This window comes from Triticum aestivum, chromosome 1B (genome assembly GCF_018294505.1).
Source record: "Triticum aestivum cultivar Chinese Spring chromosome 1B, IWGSC CS RefSeq v2.1, whole genome shotgun sequence".
In the NCBI taxonomy this organism is placed as follows: Eukaryota; Viridiplantae; Streptophyta; class Magnoliopsida; order Poales; family Poaceae; genus Triticum; species Triticum aestivum.
This window is the reverse complement of record NC_057795.1, coordinates 332,766,439-332,787,808: the sequence shown is the minus strand read 5'-3', so window position 1 is coordinate 332,787,808 and position 21,370 is coordinate 332,766,439. Positions and strand designations below refer to the sequence as shown.

At 42.3% G+C, this 21,370-nt stretch overlaps 1 long non-coding RNA gene across 1 annotated transcript; it reads left to right on the top strand.

Annotated features, from left to right (window-relative positions):
- The first annotated feature begins 6,887 nt into the window (after positions 1–6,887).
- Positions 6,888–11,696, top strand: LOC123122158 (uncharacterized). The gene is made up of 3 exons (XR_006460093.1): positions 6,888–8,792; positions 8,910–10,252; positions 11,069–11,696. It is a non-coding gene; the product is annotated as an uncharacterized lncRNA (long non-coding RNA).
- Positions 11,697–21,370: the final 9,674 nt, after the last annotated feature.

Here is a 21,370-nt window from a genome sequence, read left to right as displayed (position 1 = left end):
TGGGAAAGAATGAAATTGATGATTCGCAATTGCCCTACTCATGGTTTGAATTTATGGATGATCAAACACAATTTTTATGCCGGTTTGAACTTTGCTTCTAGAATTCTCTTAGATTCGTCCGCGGGAGGCACGTTTATGGAAATCACATTAGGAGATGCTACAAAACTTCTTGATAATATTATGGCTAATTATTCTCAATGGCACACCGAAAGATCTTCTAGTAAAAAAGTGCATGCTATAGAAGAAATCAATGGTTTGAGTGGAAAGATGGATGAACTTATGAAATTGTTTGCTACTAAAAATACTCCTATTGATCCCAATGATATGCCTTTGTCTACTTTGATTGAGAATAATAATGAATCTATGGATGTGAATTTTGTTGGTAGGAATAGTTTTGGAAACAATGCTTATAGAGGAAACTTTAATTCTAGACCGTTCCCTAGTAATTCCTCTAATAATTATGGAAATTCCTACAATAATTCTTATGGTAATTTTAATAAGATGTCCTCTGATTTTGAGAATAGTGTGAAATAACTTATGATTTCTCAAAAGAATTTTAATGCTTTGCTTGAAGAAAAATTGCTCAAAGTTGATGATTTGGCTAGGAACGTTGATAGACTTTTGCTTGATGTTGATTCTCTTACACTTAGACCTTCTCATCCTAAGCATGATATCAATGAGTCTCTCAAAGCAATGAGAATTTCCATTGATGAGTGCAAGGAAAGAACCACTAGATTGCGTGCTAAGAAAGATAACTTTGTAAAGGTGTGTTCTTCTAGTTTCCATGAAAATAATGATGAAGATCTTAAAGTTATTGATGTGTCTCCTATTAGATCTTTGTTTTGCAATATGAATCTAGAGTCAACTTTACCTATAAGGCGTCCCAAGAATTCGGAGTTTTTAGACCTTGATGCTAAGTTTGGTAAAAGTGGGATTGGAGAGGTCATGACTTTAAACAGTATTGAACCCACTATCTCGGATTTCAAAGAATTTGATTATGATAATTGTTCTTTAGAAGGTTGTATTTCCTTGTTGCAATCCGTTGTTAATTCTCCCCATGCTTATAGTCAAAATAAAGCTTTTACCAAACACATTGTTGATGCCTTGATGCAATCTTATGATGAAAAACCTAATTTGGAAGTTTCTATACCTAGAAAACTTAATGATGAGTGGGAACCTACTATAAAGATTAGAATTAAAGATCATGAGTGTTTTGCTTTGTGTGATTTGGGTGCTAGTGTTTCCACGATTCCGAAAACTTTATGTGATATTCTAGGTTTCCATGATCTTGATGATTGCTCTTTAAATTGCACCATGCGGATTCCACCATTAAAAAGCCAATGGGAAGGATCAGTGATGTTCTCATTGTTGCAAATAGAAATTTGGTGCCCGTAGATTTTATCGTTCTTGATATAGATTGCAATCTTTCTTATCCTATTATTCTTGGTAGACCTTTCCTTAGAACGATTGGCGCGATTATTGATATGAAGGAAGGGAATATTAGATTCCAATTTCCATTAAAGAAAGGCATGGAGCACTTTCCAAGAAAGAAAGTCAAATTACCTTATGAATCTATCTTGCGAGCTACTTATGAATTTAGTGCCAAAGATGGCACTACTTAGATCTATCTTCGCTTTTATGCCTAGCTAGGGGCGTTAAACGATAGCGCTAGTTGGGAGGCAACCCAATTTTATTTGTGTTTTTTGTTTTTGTTCCTGTTTAGTAATAAACCTTGCATCTACCTTCTGTTTAGATGTGTTTTTATCTTTTAATTAGTGTTTGTGCCAAGTAGAACCTATAGGATAACCTATGATGATAGTTGATTTGATTCTGCTGAAAAACAGAAACTTTTCACGCACGAATTTAGTTTTGTTAAATCACGGAAACGTGCTTTTGCATTTATTATTTTTGCTGCTGATCAATAGACAAATTGTACAGGATTTCTTATTTTTGTAGGATTTTTAGAGTTCCAGAAGTTTGCGCTAGTTACAGATTGCTACAGACTGTTCTGTTTTTGACAGATTCTGTTTTTCGTGTGTTGTTTACTTATTTTGATGCATCTATGGCTAGTAAAATAGTTTATAAACCATAGGGAAGTTGAAATACAATAGGTTTAACACCAAAATAAATAAATAATGAGTTCATTACAGTACCTTATGTGGTGGTTTTGTTTTCTTTCACTAACGAAGCTTATAAGATTTTCTGTTGAGTTTTGTGTTGTGAAGTTTTCAAGTTTTGGGTAAAGCTTTTATGGACTATGGAATAAGGAGTGGCAAAAGCCTAAGCTTGGGGATGCCCATGGCACACCAATATATTCAAGAATAGCCAAAAGCCTAAGTTTGGGGATGCCCCGGGAAGGCATCCCCTCTTTCGTCTTCATTCATTGGTAACTTTACTTGGAGCTATATTTTTATTCGCCACATGATATGTGTTTTGCTTGGAGCATCGTGTATTATATTAGTCTTTGCTTTTTAGTTTACCACAATCATCCTTGCTGTACACACCTTTTGGGAGAAGCCTATTTGATTGGAATTTATTAGAATATGCTATGTGCTTCACTTATATCTTTTGAGCTTGATAGTTTTTGCTCTAGTGCTTCACTTATATCTTTTAGAGCACGGCGGTGACTTATTTTTGTAGAAATTGCTAGTCTCTCATGCTTCACTTATATTATTTTGAGATTCTTTTAGAACAGCATGGTATTTGCTATGGTTATAAAATTGGTCCTATAATGGTAGGCATCCAAGTTGGGTATAATAAAAACTATCATAGGAAGTGAATTGGATGCTATGATCAATTTGATACTTGATAATTGTTTTGAGATATGGAGGTAGTGATATTAAAGTCATGGTAGTTGGGTGATTATGAATTTAAAGAATGCTTGTGTTGAAGTTAGCAAGTCCCGTAGCATGCACGTATGGTTAAAGTTGTGTGACAAATTTGAAACATGAAGTGTACCTGGCTTGTGCATCCTTATGAGTGGCGGTCGGGGACGAGCGATGGTCTTTTCCTACCAATCTATCCCCCTAGGAGCATGCGCGTAGTGCTTGATTTTTGATGACTTCTAAATTTTTGCAATAAGTATATGAGTTCTTATGACTAATGTTGAGTCCATGGATTATACGCACTTTTACCTTTCCATCATTGCTAGCCTCTTCGGTACCGTGCATTGCCCTTTCTCACCTTGAGAGTTGGTGCAAACTTCGCCGATGCATTCAAATCCCGTGAAACGATACACTCTATCACACATAAACCTCCTTATATCTTTCTCAAAATAGCCACCATACCTACCTATTATGCCATTTCCATAGCCATTCCGAGATATACTGACATGCAACTTCCACCGTTTCGTTCATCATCGTCATGACATACTTTACTTTTGTCACATTGCCATTGCATGAACATGTAGTTGACATCATATTTGTGGCAAAGCCACCATGCATAATCTTCATACATGTCACTCTTGATTCATTACACCATCCCGGTACACCGCCGGGGGCATTCATATAGAGTCATATCTTGTTCTAGTTTCGAGTTGTAATTCATATGTTGTAATCAATGAAATTGTGATGATCATCATTATTAGAGCATTGCCCAAAAAAAGGCCAAAAAAAGAAAGAAAAAAGGCCAAAGAAAAAAAAAGAAGAAAAAGAAGAAGAAAAAGAAGAAAAGAAAAAAAGAAGAAGAAAATAAATAAAAAGGGCAATGTTACTATCTCTTTTTTTCCACACTTGTGCTTCAAAGTAGCACCTTGTTCTTCATGTAGTGAGTCTCATATATTGTGCTTCAAAGTAGCACCATGTTTTTCATATAGTCAGTCTCATAGGTTGTCTTTTTCATACTAGTGGGAATTTTTCATTATAGAACTTGGATTGTATATTCCTACAATGGGCTTCCTCAAATGCCCTAGGTCTTCACGAGCAAGCAAGTTGGATGCACACCCACTAGTTTTCTTTCGTTGAGCATTCATTTATAGCTCTAGTGCATCCGTTGCATGACAATCCCTACTCCTCATGTTGACATCAATTGATGGGCATCTCCATAGCCCGTTGATTATCCTCGACAATGTGAGACTTTCTCCTTATTTGTCTTCTCCACACAATTCCCATCATCATATTATATTCCACCCATAGTGCTATATCCATGGCTCACGCTCATGTATTGAGTGAAGGTTGAAAAAGTTTGAGATTATGTAAGTACGAAACAATTGCTTGGCTTGTCATCGGGGGTATAGAGGTTGGGAACATCTTTGTGTGACGAAAATGAAGCATAGCCTAACTATATGATTTTGTAGGGATGAACTTTCTTTTGCCATGTTATTTTGAGAAGACATGATTACTTTGATTAGTATGCTTGAAGTGTTACTATTTCTTTTATCAATATGAACTTTTATTTTAAATCATTTGGATCTGAACATTCATGCCACAATAAAGAAAATTACATTGAGAATTATGCTAGGTAGCATTCCACATCAAAATTCTGTTTTTATCATTTACCTACTCGAGGACGAGCAGGAATTAAGGTTGGGGATGCTTGATACGTCTCCAACGTATTTATAATTTTTGATTGTTCCACGCTATTATATTACCCATTTTGGATGTTTATGGGCTTTATTTTACACATTTATATCATTTTTGGGACTAACCTACTAACCGGAGGCCCAGCCTGTATTGCTGTGTTTTTGCCTATTTTGGTATTTCGAAGAAAAAGAATATCAAACGGAGTCCAAACGGAATAAAATCTTCGGGAGCGTGATTTTTGGAACGAACGTGATCCAGAGGACTTGGAGTGCAGGCCAAGCAGCAGCCGAGGCGGCCACGAGATAGGAGGACGCGCCCCCTGTCTCGTGGGTCCCTCGGACGGCCACCGACGTACTTTTTCCTCCTATATAAGCCTACGTACCCCGAAAACATCCAGAGAGCCAACGAAACACAATTCCCACCGTCGTAACCTTCTATATCCGCGAAATCCCATCTTGGAGCCTTCGCCGACGCTCCGCTGGAGGGGGAATCGATCATGGAGGGATTCTACATCAACACCATAGCCCCTCCGATGAGTTGTGAGTAGTTTACCACAGACCTTCGGGTCCATAGTTATTAGCTAGATGGCTTCTTCTCTTTTTTTGGATCTCAATACAATGTTCTCCCCTTCTCTTGTGGAGATCTATTCGATGTAAACTCTTTTTGCGGCGTGTTTGTCGAGATCCGATGAATTGTGGGTTTATGATCAAGTTTATCTATGAGAAATATTTGAATCTCCTCTGAATTCTTTTATGTATGATTGAGTTATCTTTGCAAGTCTCTTCGAAATATCAGTTTGGTTTGGCCTACTAGATTGATCTTTCTTGCCATGGGAGAAGTGCTTAGCTTTGGGTTCAGTCTCGCGGTGTCCTTACCCAGTGACAAAAAGGGTTGCAAGGCACGTATTGTATTGTTGCCATCGAGGATAAAAAGATGGGGTTTATATCGTATTGCATGAGTTTATCCCTCTACATCATGTCATCTTGCTTAATGCGTTACTCTGTTCTTTATGAACTTAATACTCTACATGCAGGCAGGAGTCGATCGATGTGTGGAGTAATAGTAGTAGGTGCAGGCAGGGTCGGTCTACTTGTTGCGAACGTGATGCCTATATACATGATCATGCCTAGATAATCTCATAATTATTCGCTTTTCTATCAATTGCTCGACAGTAATTTGTTCACCCACCGTAATACTTATACTATCTTGAGAGAAGCCTCTAGTGAAACCTATGGCCCCGGGTCTATCTTTTATCATATAAGCTTTCAATCTACTTTTATTTGCATCTTTACTTTTTGCATCTATATTATAAAATACCAAAAATATATTTATCTTATCATACTATCTCTATCATATCTCACTTTCGCAAGTGGCCGTGAAGGGATTGACAACCCCTTTATTGTGTTGGTTGCGAGTTCTTTGTTTGTTTGTGTAGGTGTGTGGGACTTTTGAGGAGCCTCCTACTGGATTGATACCTTGGTTCTCAAAAACTGAGGGAAATACTTACGCTACTATTGTTGCATCACCCTTTCCTCTTCAAGGAAAACCAACGCAAGCTCAAAACGTAGCATTGCATATGGGAGTAAAGAGAACTTTTTACTTAACACTATGGTTGGGTTCTATTTTAATGATCTTTAGTAGTCGCGGATGCTTGCTAGAGTTCCAATCATAAGTGCATACGATACAAGTATGGAAAGTATGTTAGCTCATGCCTCTTCCTCATATAAAGTTGCAATAATGATTAACGGTCTAGTTATCAATTACCTAGGGACAAATCCTTCTCTTGTGTTACAAAATTTTTTCTACTAAACAACTAACTTTTATTTTCTTGCAAATTACTCGTAGTTTTGTTTTCGCTAAGTATATCTAGTTTTATCCTTGCAAACTTATCCTTACACCTACAAAGTAGATTTATCCTTGTTCTAGGTAAAGCGAACGTTAAGTGTGCGTAGAGTTGTATCGGTGGTCGATAGAACTTGAAGGGAATATTAATTCTACATTTATCTCCTTATTCGGCTCGCCACTCTTACTTATCGAAAGAGGCTACAATTGACCCCCTATACTTGTGGATTATCAAGACCTTTTTCTGGCGCCGTTGCTGGGGAGCAATAGCGTGGGGTTGATATTCTCGTGTGTGCTTGTTTGCTTTATCACTAAGTAGTTTTTGTTTTGTGCTCTTGTCTTCTATCTCTAGTTATGGATAGGAATCGTAAAATCTTTCCCTAATAATAAAGCACGGGTTGAGTCTGTCGAGTTCACCGTCACGTTGTTTTTGCAAAAAAGTCCTTGTGTTTGTTTTAGTTGACCCCACAGTCCTCGTGTTAAGTAAACCCGAACAGGTACGTGTGAAATTAAAGGACAAAAAACAGCGACCCGCATGATCCTGCCTTCCCCAATCCCATCTCTTCCACCTACAGAGCGCCGCCACCTCCTGCCACGCCCCACCCCGCCTCACCGTGCACCGCCAGCCGCCGCTGCGCGCCCCTCCAGCATGCCTACCCCTACCCCAAGTGCCCCCACACCCGCGAGCTTCCACCGCCGGTGACCCGACCCAATTCGCTCGGGTGTTGGTGGCACTGACAACACAAGCAGCTTCCATGAAGCTGCGCGGCCACCCCTAGCCCCCTTCACCTCCTTCCTCCCACTTGCACACATGAGAAGGAATTGGATCAGAGTCGGTCCCTCAATCTAAACCAAGAGGAGTGCCCATTGAACATGATGGTGTGCAGATCGCGGAGAGTTGCATCGGCAAGCGTCGACTCATATCTTGAAGTGCCATGGAGGAAAGCTTGTGAGGATGCAGGGGCCGTTGGTGGTGTTGGACTTATCGTAGGTTGAACCACATCTTGCTTTTCTTTTGTCAATCTGCTCTCTTGTCTCTCTGAGTCATAAATTGGCCGTCCGTGCATCTGTTCTTCTTAATAGATATATAACATTGATTTGATTGGTAAGACTGATGGTAGATTGCTACAATTTATTGAATTGATCTAATTTATTTTGGGATTGTTAACTTTGTGAGTTTTTTTACATACAATCTATGGGTACCTCATGGAGAACAGTCGGAGCAAACTATTCTCATCAGGTGAGCTTATAAGTTAAGAAACCCATTATCTAAATGTCATTTGTAAACACGCCGCTCCTTAAGCTATTCCTAAACCAATTTTATATCGACAGCTTCAGTAATGTGTCTGATTCCATTTGGCCTATATGGCAGGGTTAACATCATCAATGGCTTTCCCCAGTCGTCAGTTATGGCTGATGCCTTTCCTTGATTTTCTTTGTTGCCGTTCCGCCATAATCTCCTGTTCAACGAAGTTCCTTGCCAAACTGGCATGTCCTTACCATTGTAGGTTAGAGAACTGACTTCTCATAAACTTTTTTCGTACCCCTTTTCAGCCAGATAGTTATATTGTGAAACACTTGACAAAGAAGCTCTCTGTCAACTATTAAAGCATTGACAATTTCTGTCCTAAAGCTGAATGTTTTTGTGGGCAATTGGTTCATAAAATCAATGGCAAGTGAGAACTACTAAAGCATTGAGTGTCTCTTTGCCTCCCTCACGGGCTACACACGCTGCGACCTGCTCGGAGGCAACATGTTGGTCTTCCAAGGAGCCGCTGCCGAGCACACCGGTGTTTCCGGGTTGTACCAGGCCCTGTTATAATCTGAGTGATGTTGGCACAGCCTGACCTTGCTGATGCGACCCGAGGAGTTTTTTCTAGCAATCACGCACATCTGAAGACTTACTGGACTACTTTCCGAACTGACCGGACGCGACAAGATAGGCAAGTACAAAAGAGCTAGCTGATTGATTCACCATACAATTATACTATTATTTGAAGGCACAATTAGCTACTGGTGAAAGTGTTGATGTATTGGTATTGGCAGGTTTGCCAGTACTTGAAATGCCATTTTAAGTAGCGGTATTAGAGATACGAAGTTCTAACTCTGTTCTTGTGGTAATCTAAAAATAATTTGGTGATTTCAAGTAGTTCTGAGAGTATAAGTCTTATTCCTCTTTTTTAATAATGTAAGAGCATAGATCTCATCGACCAGGAAATAATCCATCAGGTAAGCAAAACACTGAATAATCACCATCTGTACGAAATAGTACATGCACATATTATTTCCAAGATGAAAAAAGTTGGTTTGTTTACTATAATTAAGGAACTACCTTATGGCCTTTGTGTATTCCAGGAACTACCAAGGTTCCATATCTTCCTGTTTGATCCAAAATGCATATACACATGATTATGATGGAGATACTATCTGGTATGAACAACATAATCATCTTGCAATACGAACATGTATTCAATTAAATCATTTATGCACATATGATGCATCTTATGTATTCTATTCTATCTGAAGCTTCAATGCAATTAACTGCAGAACTTGCCATCAGCAGGATTGAGCAATGTGGCACATAAGCTTTAGCTTGCTGGTTCAGATTATCAGTGTTAATCTTCTGGTCGTTGCAATTTTTTAGACTTTTTGAGGTAGCTAAACTAATCCAGTGTTAAGCTATTTAGGATTTTTTTGGAAAGGTCACCGAAAGGATACCTTAACTTTGTTTTATCCCCTAGATCAATTTTTTTTTCTGGAAAGGTTACTAAAAGGGTACCTTAACTTTCTTTCATCCCCTAGATCGGTTTAAGTATGCTAAGCTCACGTTTATTTAGATGTATAGCTTTGCATGACAGACTTGTTTTAACAGATTATTGGGGCATTATGCAATGTATATTCTGCATTTATGCTCATCATTATTCTCACGTATATTGGCACTTGCCTTTGGGGATAACCAGGCGCCTATGCTTTAAGCGAACAGGAACAACGCAAGTGCTCCCTACCCCTCCTCTCAAATTCTGCCCAAGAGCATCCTACTTTCTCCCTGTTTGCTTAAAGTTCTTATTTTTACTGCTTGAGGTTCATAAAGGAAATTTCCACGTTCAACATTACTGTCGACGTTTATTGAAATTGGATATAAAAAATGGTGTAAAATGGCACATGAAGCAGGCTGTGCCCCTTTTGTTGCCCGGTGCAACGCACGGGCATTTGTACTAGTACCAAAAAAATAGTTGTACTTACTAACCTAATGGTTGAAGAACCACCCAAATCTATCGTATTGATGAAGTTTTCTACTTGGATCATCTTTGATACTTTTGTGCTCGTGCTGAAAACCTAACTAGCTTAATTGAGGGAAAATCATTAGATGAGCATGCTTATTTTGTGCAATACCGCTTGTCTCAAAATGGGAAACTCTTATGGGGTCAAATTAATTGTTTGCAATGCTATGATTGGAATTTATGCGAAATCTATGATTTTACTTGTTGTTCTAAAGACCCTAAAAGACACCTTCCCTACCAATGTGAGTTTAAGGATAATGGAATCTTATCTTCTTATGCCAAAGGTGTTTACAGTTATTATGATATTGAAAAAATTAAAGAATTTGTTTCTTTTAAGGGTGCCTATTAAATTGCTTCTTTGATTGAAAGTATGATACTACTCTATACAAATATTATTTTTTTGCCATGCTTAAATATTGCTATGAAAACTATGCTTCTAATGCTTATATATATTAAAGAATATATTGAGGACGCCTCTGCTGTTGAAGAAGAGACTAATATTTTGCAGGAGTCTATGGAAGAAGAAATAGATGAAACTGTGAGCTCATTACATGAAAAAGATGAGGAGGAAAGTGAAGAACAATTGGAGCAAGAGCGGATTAGCTACATGTACCCACCTTCTAATGAGTGTAACTCTGCAAATCATACATTGTTTAATTTTCCTTTGTCCTTACCAAAGGATGAGTGTTGTGATGATTGCTATGATCCCTTGGATTCGTTTGAAATATATGTTTTTGATGAAATTGATGCTTGCTATGCTTGTGGCCATGAAGCCAATACAAATGATGTTTATGGTGATGAACTTACTATAGTTCCTTATGTTAAGAATGAAATTGTTATTATTGCACCCACACATGATAGTCCTATTATCTTTTTGAATTCTCCCAACTACACTATATCAGAGAAGTTTGCGCTTATTAAGGATTATATTGATGGGTTGCGTTTTACTACTACACATGATGATTTGGATGAATATAATATGCATGTGCTTGCTGCTCCTACTTGCAATTATTATGAGAGAGGAACTACATCTCCACCTCTCTATGTTTCCAATACGATAAAATTGCAACAGTTTGTTTATACTATGTATCGACCTTTATTATGTGTGCATGAATTGTTCTTTTATGACATGCCGATGCATAGGAAGAGAGTTAACTTCATCGTTGCATGATATATGTTGCTTTGTGCTCAATACTAAATTGTAAATCATTGTTAATTAAAATTGGCTTTGATATACCTTGGGATCCGGGTGGACCAATTACTTGAGTATTGTATGCTAGTTTAATGGCTTTAAAGAAAGCGCTGCCAGGGAGACAACTGATACGTCCATTTTGCATCATGTTTTCCTATTGTTATTTATAGTGTTTTAATCAGTATAACACTTTATGGAGCAATTCTAATGCCTTTTCTCTCTTAATATGCAAGATTTACATGAGGAGGGAGAATGCCGGCAGCTGGAATTCTGGACCTGAAAAAGCTATGTCAAAGATACCTATTATGCACATTTCTAAATGAGATGAAATTTCACGGAGATTTATTTTGAAATAAATAAAAAATATTGGAGAATAGAAGTACTAGAGGGGGCCACCCAGGTGCCCACGAAGCACCAGGGTGCTCCCAACCCCTAGGGCGTGCCCAGGTGGCTTTGTGGGGCCCCTAGCCAGCCTCCGGTGCCCATCTTCTGGTATATAAGCCCATTGCCCTAGAAAAAATAAGGAGAGGACTTTCGGGACGGAGCGCCACCATCTCGAGGTGGTACTTGGGCAGGAGCACTTTTGCTCTTCGGCAAAGCGATTCTGCCGGGAATACTTCCCTCCGGGAGGGGGGAAATCGAAGCCATCATCATCACCAACAACCATCTCATCGTGGGAGGGGCAAACTTCATCAACATCTTCACCAGCACCATATCATCTCAAACCCTAGTTCATCTCTTGTATCCAATCTTTGTATCAAAACCTCATATTGGTACCTGTTGGTTGCTAGTAGTGTTGATTACATTTTCTAGTTGACGCTAGTTGGTTTATTTGGTGGAAGATTATATGTTCAGATCCATTATGCTATTCAATACTTCTTTGATCTTGGACATGAATATGATGTGTGAGTAGTTACTTTTGTTCTTGAGGACATGGGAGAAGTCTTGTCACAAGTAATCATGTAAATTTGGTATTCGTTTGATATTTTGATGATATGTATGTTGTTGTTTCCCTTAGTGGTGTTATTTGAACGTCGAGTACATGATGCTTCACCATCTTTAGGCCTAAGAGAATGCATTGTGGAGTAGTTATTAGATGCTGGGTTGCTAGAAGTGACAAAAGCTTAAACCCTAGTTTATACGCTATTCCGCAAGGGGCTAATTGGGATCCATATGTTTAATGTTATGGTTAGATTTATCTTAATTCTTCTTTCGTAGTTGCGGGTGCTTGCGAGAGGGGTTAATCATAAGTGGGAGGCTTGTTCAAGTAAGAACATCACCCAAGCACCGGTCCACCCACATATCAAATTATCAAAATAGCGAACGCGAACCAAACAAACATTATGAAAGTGACTAGATGAAATTCCCGTGTGTCCTAAAAAATGCTTTACTTATTACAAGAGACTGTTCTGGCATGTCCTTTGTGACAAAAAGGATTAGGCTACCTTGATGCACCTTATTTACTATTGCTACTTGTCACTTGTTTCAAATTATTTTTTTATCAAACTACTCGTTACCGATAATTTCAGTATTTGCAGAAAATACCTTGCTGGAAACCACTTGTCATTTTCTTTCGCTCCTCGTTGGGTTCGACACTCTTACTTATTGAAACGACTATGATTGATCCCCTATACTTGTGGGCATGTATTCTATAAGTGACTATAGAGTGACTATACAGATCATTCACATGTATATATATAACTGAAATAAATATTTAATTACATAAGTGACTATACAGATCATTCACACACACCTCAATAAATTGCATGCATTCTAAAGTAGGAGAAACTATGGTCCAGTCATCTACTTCTTGTGACGCTCCCACCACTGCTCTGTGGCTCGATCCCTCGTCTGGGGCAGGAACAAGACACTTCCTCATGTCAACGATCTGCCTGTACATCTCGTAGCTTGTGTACGCGTCCTTGGCCACGTACTTGACGTGTTGTTCATCTAGTCTCTCATGCCAAACACTGTGCCAGGCGATCTTGTCCTTCTTGATCTCATCCTTCATCTTCATGTAGTAGGGGTCGATGATGGCCGAGGCAAGGTCAACCAGGGAGTTCAGTTCGTTGTTATCGCTGCCTGGATGTTGACAAGATTCGAGCATTTCAAGCCTGAAACCTTGAGCGCTTTTAGATCATTGGTGGTGTCCACCATAGCAAAACTGTAGAGTCGGAGCTGTTGATAAACCTGGAGAAACGCTCGCAAGGCCTTGTGGCCAGGTGGTAGTGGTAGACGAGGACGTCATGTTGCACGCACAACTGGGCGACGACAACCTTCTAATCGTGCCCGACATGAACGATTGTGTACTCGAGGTCGAAGCCGACCACTTGGTACTTGTCCTCGGCAAGGAACTGCTCGATAGTTTGGATGGAGCTCTCCACCGAGACCGGATTGTTCGTGTACACCACCAAGAGGGCCTTCCCCCTCACGTGGGTGTCCACTACGTTATGCGTGGTGAACTGGGCACCGTTGTCGTCGTCGGCCGCTGGGAGTGCCATTGGAGCAACGAGAAGCGCCATTGGAATCGCTGGATGTCCTCTCTGTATGTGTCGTCGTGGGTGTGCTTATTGTGTCGTGTGACGCGAGAGATGATAGCAAATGGTCGCAGGAATAAAATGGGGTTGGGCGTCTTGGATTTTTGGCGCATCCGCATGGCAGCTTTTGCAGCGGGTAACTGCATCGTCGCGCCGCGCCAGACGCAACAGCATGCACACGAACGTGCGTGATCATGCGCCGGCCCCAAACACTGGCAGCATGCATGGAGGGACGAGGGAAAAGCACCTAGAGGGATGCAAGAGAAGAGCGCACGGCGGCGGGACGCGAGCAGAGCGCGCTGCGGCCGCTTCAACCGCAAGAAACGACATGCATAGAGCAGTTGAACACGCAGGAAATGGTCGCCTACAAGCCGGCCGACAGTTGCGTCGCTGCATAGAGAACATCCGTGTGCTACTACCTCCGTCTTGGTCAGTAGTCCCCTTTATATTCTATGTCATACTTTGCGCATAAATTTAACCAACAAAATGTTAATGCATGTTATAAAAATTATATAATTGGAAACTATGTTCAAATACGAATCCAACTATATAATCTTTGGCGACATGCATTCGTATTTTATTAGTTAAATCCTACTTATAAACCAGGACGGGGGTATAGTAGGTAATTAAACCGTAAAAGTTTTTGTATTAACCATATGTTTACATGGACTTTTGTCCTCCTCTCGCATGTCTTGTCACCCCGTTGCCGCAGACGGCTTACAGCGCAAGCTTGCACAACACGTGGGGGTGTTCTTTTGGCCAAACGGTGAGCCCGTTCCCACGCAACCTCACAGGTTCCCGCGCAAGCTTCCCGCCCGACTTGATGAAATCCCCAAAAATCCCAATGCTTACCGGCCTGCTATATAAACCCTCACGGCTAGCGAGTCCTGCGTCGCATTTTCCCCTCCCTCCCTGTAGCTTATCTCGTCTACTTCTCCCACAATCGCCAATGGCACCGGTCCATTGTCGTCGCTCAGCCACTCCACCGTCATCAGAGGACAGCTCCAACTGGGAGGCTACACCACGACGGCAGTGCAGTCCTCGGCGTAGTGTAATGCGCATGGCGTCCCTGTTGGGTGTGCGCGGAACACCCACCACACGCTTTGCCGCCGCTGCCTGTCGATAGCTGTTGCCGGCCGCTGTTGCCGCCACACAATCCTTGAAAGCCAGGGCCATCACTCGCTCCACTGCCACGACCCGAAGGCGGGAGGTGGCCGTCGTGGCCGCCACCCCACTGCCGGCCATCACCCGCTCCGGCACTACGGCCCGAAGGTGGGAGGTGGTGGTCGTGGACGCCATGGCCGCCGTGGTCGCCAGCCCACCGTCAACCACCGGGATCATCACTCGCTCCGCCACCGCCGCCCGAAGGCGGGAGGCGGAGGTGGAGGCCCGCACGTGCATCAGCGACCTTGCGCGCTACACCGAGTTCCTGCGGGAGGAGGAGGAGTGCCTCGTAGAGCATGCAAAAAGCCTTACCGCTGCCATGGCCGCGGGACATGCTGCCTCAGAGGCGAGGAATTAGGAGATCTACGAGGAGAACCACCGCTTCGAGAGGGGCCATCTGGAGTGGCAGAGGGTGTTCGAGGTGAGGCTCGCTGAAGCAGCAGCGGCGGCAGACACCATATTGCAGTTTTCCAGCTCGTCAGTAGGCTCCTCCTCCTCTGCCTTTTACTGAGCGTGCTCGGCAGAGGAGAGGCTGCCGGAAGTAGGACAAAGCCCCTCCGTAGTAGTAGTATTTAGGGGCTATTTTGTTTAGTTCATATGACTATAGATGTGGTGGAACTGTACAATGTACTTAAAATTAGCTAGTATATATAGTTGAACTAGCTGTTTCAGTACGTGGTTGACAACAATTGGGGAAAAGTTTGGTCGGTTCAGCTGTCGAGTTGAACTGTTTGTATAAAAAATGACTGCTTAATCTATGAATGAAATCTATGCTTAATTACTAAATTTTAGTTGCAAAAATTAGATAGTGCTAGTGATTTTTAGCTGCATATTTTGACAAATTGCAGTGTTACAAGGTTGGCAAATGCAAATGTTACTAGATCAAGAAATTCCAATCTTTCCAGTTTGACAAATGGCAACATACCCAATATGACAGATGTAAATCTTACCAAATTGTTTGTACGTGGTTGCACACGGGTCATCCAAAACAACCGTTTGCATTGAAGGGATGTACAAATCCCGCTCGACACATTTTCTCTTGGCTTCCTGGGGAAGCGGTCAGTTTGCATATGGGTGTTCTAACTTAAATGTTTGCGACCAAGAGCTGCACAAATCTTGCTCGACATATTTTCCCTTGGCTTCCTCAGGAAGCTGTCGGTTTGCATACGAGTGTTCTAACTAAAACATTTGTGATTAGTGTTTTATATTTAAAAACCATTGACATTATTTTCAAAAGAAAATGATAAGTCTGTACATTAAGAGAGAAAAACGCAAGTTCATTCAAACCATATTCATTTAGTCACACTGTGAATTTATATTCATATGATCAAAAAATTGATATACAATATTAAAGCACAAAAAAACTATTTCCGGTGGCGGCGGAGGTGACATGCGGCGCCGTCGTTGTCGTTGTCGTCCTCCAGGACACCGTTGTTGAAGTCTTCACGGCAGCACAAAATGTTCTTCACTTATAAATCAAACATCATGTCGTCGCGCGATCGATGGGCGAGGCGCGGGTGGACGACAACTGGCGCCGCTAAGAGGTAGCGGTCGACGGATGCGTCCCATGCCGCTGAGAGGGGCGCGCACACGGGCATGGGCGCAGCGGGTGCAGCCAAATGCACGGGGATCGGCGTCACAGTGGGTGGAGGGGCGTGCACGGGCACGAGCGCTGGTGCTGGCATGTACACGAGGTCGCGCGGGTCCGCGAAGACCTCACTGACGCCCGCGACTTCTAGCTCTGCGATAGTGCTCGGCGACCAACCCGTCAATGCTACAAGGATGGTCGCTGGCGCAGGCGCGGGCGCGGGGTTGGGAGCTGGGACGGGAGCAGGGCAACAACCGCCATGGGCAGGTCATTCAGGGCCATGTCCATGAGGCCCCATTCCTCCTTATTTTCTATCTCCTTCGGCTCGGAGTCGACTTCACCAAACTTGAAGACTAGTGGCAGATGATCATTCTGTGCCATGGCGTTGGTGGAGGTCTGCGGGAGGCAGGGGAATGGGAGGCGAACAGTAAGGCCGCCCGTATTAAACAGCAACTCGGGCGCCATTAATGGAGAGGAAGGTGGGTGGCCATGGAAGTCAAAGGGCTCGCTTCCCAGTGAGCCTATGCAGTGTATAGCTTGCACGCTTGCCGGTGAGCCTGTGCATTGGAGGACAGCTTGCATGCCTCTTGGTCAGCCTGCGCACTGGACTGCGCTCGCACACCTCCCGTTCAGTCAAGCAGCTGTCCACACGGCACCCCCTATAGCCATTAAAACCAAGACACGTGGTGTCACGTGAATGGTTAACAAAACGCACACGATTTGAATTATACAAATGTTTGAGATATTAAAGTGGTAGCTATTTTTTCAAAATGCCTTTGTTGGCTATTATTCGAGTGCGCCTTCTCTCAAAATGGACACAAATATAGCACAACATGTCAGGTGCCATTCCATGATAGCATGCCAAGTTTCATGAATTTTAGACGAGTTTTGGATTTACTAGCATTTAAAAACAAAGTATCTCAACGTTTTGCCGGCAATCAACAGTGCCCTGGTGTTTTGAAATTCATTCCCATTTCTTGCATGGGACCTAAGCATGCACCCAAGGACACGGATTTGATTTTTCAACCAATTTATATGCACTGGAGCATGTGCATGTAGTTCAAATTTGAATTATGCACATAAAAGCATTGAATACTCAATTAATGTATAAAAATGTCGAAACGAACCCTGAAAAATTCCATATTTAACACAACACTCATGTTGTTCTATGTTGACACTAAAGAAAAAAATTTAAATCAAGAAGAGGCAACGGATATCATTTCGTCCCCAAAGGTGAAACGTTCCCTACCCAAAACATCAGGCTTGTTGTGAGAAGCTCTGGTTTGTCAGAAGCTTATGCCCAAACCTGCCCCAAATGGGACAAAAATTTTACCACGACATGTTGATGCCGCTCCATGATAGCATGCCAAGTTTCATCAATTTCAGACGAGTTTTGTATTAGAATTTAAAAACCAGGTATCTCAATGTTTGCGGTCGAGTGACAGTGGCAGGGTGTTTGAAATTCATTCCCATTTCTTGCATGGGACCAAAGCATGCACCCAAGTACACATATTTGATTTTTCAACCAATTTATATGCAATGGAGCATGTGCATGTAGTTCAAATTTGAATTATGCACATAAAGCATTGAAAACTCAATTAATGTACAAAAATGTCCAAACGAACCCCGAAAAGTCCCAAAATTTAACACAACACTCCTGTTGTTCTATGTAAACACTAGAGAAAAAATGAAATCAAGAAGAGGCAACGGATATCATTTCGTCCCCAAAGGTGAAACGTTCCCTATCGAAAACATCAGGCTTGTTGTGAGAAGCTCTGGTTTGTCAGAAGCTTATGCCCAAACCTGCCCCAAATGGGACAAAATTTTTACCACGACATGTTGATGCTGCTCCATGATAGCATGCCAAGTTTCATCAATTTCAGACGAGTTTTGTATTAAAATTTAAAAACCAGGTATCTCAATGTTTGCGGTCGAGTGACAGTGGCAGGGTGTTTGAAATTCATTCCATTTCTTGCATGGGATGTAAGCATGCACCCAGGGACACAGATTTGATTTTTCAACCAATTTATATGCACAGATTATGTGCATGTAGTTCAAATTTGAATTATGCACATAAAAGCATTGAAAGCTCAATTAATATATAAAAATGTCCAAACGAATCCCAAAAAATTCCAAAATTTAACACAACACTCCTATTGTTCTATGTTGACACTAGAGAAAAAAATTGAAATCAAGAAGAGGCAACAGATGTCGTATCGTCCCCAAAGGTGAAACGTTCCCTACCGAAAACATTAAGCTTGTTGTGAGAAGCTCTGGTTTGTGAGAAGCTTATGCCCAAACCTGCCCCAAATGGGACAAAATTTTACCACGGCATGTTGATGCCGCTCCATGATAGCATGCCAAGTTTCATGAATTTCAGACGAGTTTTGGATTTACTAGAATTAAAAAACTAGGTATCTCAATGTTTGCGGCCGAGTGACGGTGGCCGGGTGTTTGAAATTCATTCCCATTTCTTGCATGGGACCTAAGCATGCACCCAAGGACACATATTTGATTTTTCAACCAATTTATATGCAATAGAGCATGTGCATGTAGTTCAAATTTGAATTATGCACATAAAGCATTGAAAACTCAATTAATGTATAAAAATGTCCAAAGGAACCCCGAAAAGTCCCAAAATTTAACACAACACTCCTGTTGTTCTATGTAAACACTAGAGAAAAAATGAAATCAAGAAGAGGCAACGGATATCATTTCGTCCCCAAAGGTGAAACGTTCCCTACCGAAAACATCAGGCTTGTTGTGAGAAGCTCTGGCTTGTGAGAATCTTATGGCCCAACCTGCCCCAAATGGGACAAATTTTTTACCATGGCATGTTGATGTCGCCCCATGGTAGCGTGCCAGGTTTCATGAATTTCAGACGAGTTTTGGATTTACTAGAATTGAAAAACCAGGTATCTTAATGTTTGCAACCGAGTGACGGTGGCAGGGTGTTTGAAATTCATTCCCATTTCTTGCATGGTACCTAAGCATGCACCCAAGGATACAGATTTGATTTTTCAACCAATTATATGCACTAGAGCATGTGCATGTAGTTCAAATTTAAATTATGCACATAAAATTCCTAGACAACCCAGTTAATGTATTAAAATGTCCAAACGAACCCCAAAAAATTTCAAAATTTAACACAACACTACAAAAAAAGACACATCTGTGACATTTTGGGCCGAACAATTTTTTTTGTCATGCTTATGACAGTTCTATGACGATAACTGTGACAAAACCCGATATCATCATAGATGTGGTGGGCTCCTACTTCTATGACAAAAAATCATGACAGAAAATGGGCTTTTCGTCCTGGGCGGGCCGGAGATGCAGCTGCATGAAATTCTTTGGACCGTCCATGATGGACAAAAACCATGGTAGAAGCGAGGGCAAGGAAAATATAGGGGAGTTCCCGGTTACGGTGGGTGGTTGGGGGCCGAGCGCTGCATGTTTCTCTCGTACACGTAGGCGTGTGGGTGCGAGGCATTGGGCTCTAACTGAACCCGAGCGAGGCATTCGCCTACTAAACCCGAGCGATTGCACTATAGGCTATGCGTTACTGAACCCGAGTGATCGATCGATCCCTGGCTGTTAACTGAACCCGATCAAGCGATTCCTTCGCTACTGCTGCTAACTGAAGCCAATCAAACCTGCTGCCTCTTGATGAACATTGAGCATTGTTGGGGGGGGGGTTGGATGAACAGTTCCCGATGGGGGTTGGATGATTAGGACCCCGTGGTAGTAGAGGTCGTTGCCGCTGGATGAACAGGACTCCGATCGATCGAGCCGGTTGGGGGTGGATGAATAGGACCCCGTGGAGGGCTGGATGAACAGGATGACCCCGTGGAGGGTTGGTTGAATAGTAGTCGGTGGAGGGCTAGATGAACAATAGCTCATGGAGGGGTGGTTGAACAGGACCCCCGTGGAGAGGGATGGTTGAACAGTAGCCGGTGGAGGAGCGGTGGAGTCTGGATAAACATGAGCCCGTGGATGAATAATCGTAGGTGGAGGCTGGAGGAGGTCGACGGTGGATGAACAGTAACCCGTGGAGGCTGGAGGAGGTTGTCAGTGTCAAAACCAGCAGATCTCGGGTAGGGGGTCTCGAACTGTGCATCAAAGGATCAAATATAACAGGAGGCAGGGGACACGATATTTACCCAGGTTCGGGCCCTCTTAATGAAGGTAATACCCTACTTCCTTCTTGATTGACTTTGATGAGTATAGTGGTTACAAGAGTTGATCTACCTCGATATCGTAATGGCTAAACCCTAGATGTCTAGCCTGTATGATTGTTCTTGCCCTACGGACTAAACCCTTCGGTTTATATAGACACCGGAGGGATCTAGGGTTGTACAGAGTTGGTTTACAGAGAAAGGAAGATGCATGATCCGGATGCCAAGCTTGCCATACCCGCAAAGGAGAGTCCCGTCCGAACACGGGGAAAGGCCTTTAATCTCATATCTTCATGGCCCGTTAGTCCAGCCCATATCACATAGCCCGGACGCCCGAGGACCCCTTAGTCCAGGACTCCCTCAGTAGCCCCTGAACCAGGCTTCAATGATGATGTATCCGGCACGCAGATTGTCTTCGGCATTGCAAGGCGGGTTCCTCCTCCGAATACTTCAAAGCAGTCTTCCGCACATAAGAGCTGTATCCAGCCCTGCTTAACACGTACAACCCTAAGCTGTAAAAGGCAACAATACTTAAAATAAGTTATGTCCATGGGCAACTTTTTCAGCGAGACATTATGTTCTGGCCTTATTATTATTCTGAACTGTCTTACAGCCCCCGCTTCGTGTTTCGAGGCACAACCACAAACACATTTTGTCAAAGCAGAGATCATGCCCCCTTATCACGGGATCCTTATCAATGCAGGTTTGGGTAATCCAACTGTGCCATTCGCATGTCTCCTTGGGAATAGGCGAGGTTTAAGGCTTGTGAGGGGGTGCTTGATATTCACTACCTCTATAAGAGGGCAAATACCCATCTGTTCACCTCACGCCTTCTTCTTCCTCTATCTTTCCATCCCCGTGCTCCAGCACCCAAGTCCTAAACTTTCTCTTTACCCCAACTTCTCTAGCAATGGCCGGATCTGGTTCCCAAGGCAAGTGGATGGCCTCCTCCATAACGAAGAAGGACATCAAAGATCTACGCAAGGCGAGGTATCTGACAGCAAAGATAAAACACAGGCTTCCGACCCCGGCGAAGATCATCCCCACCCCGAAGCCTAGTAAGAGGGT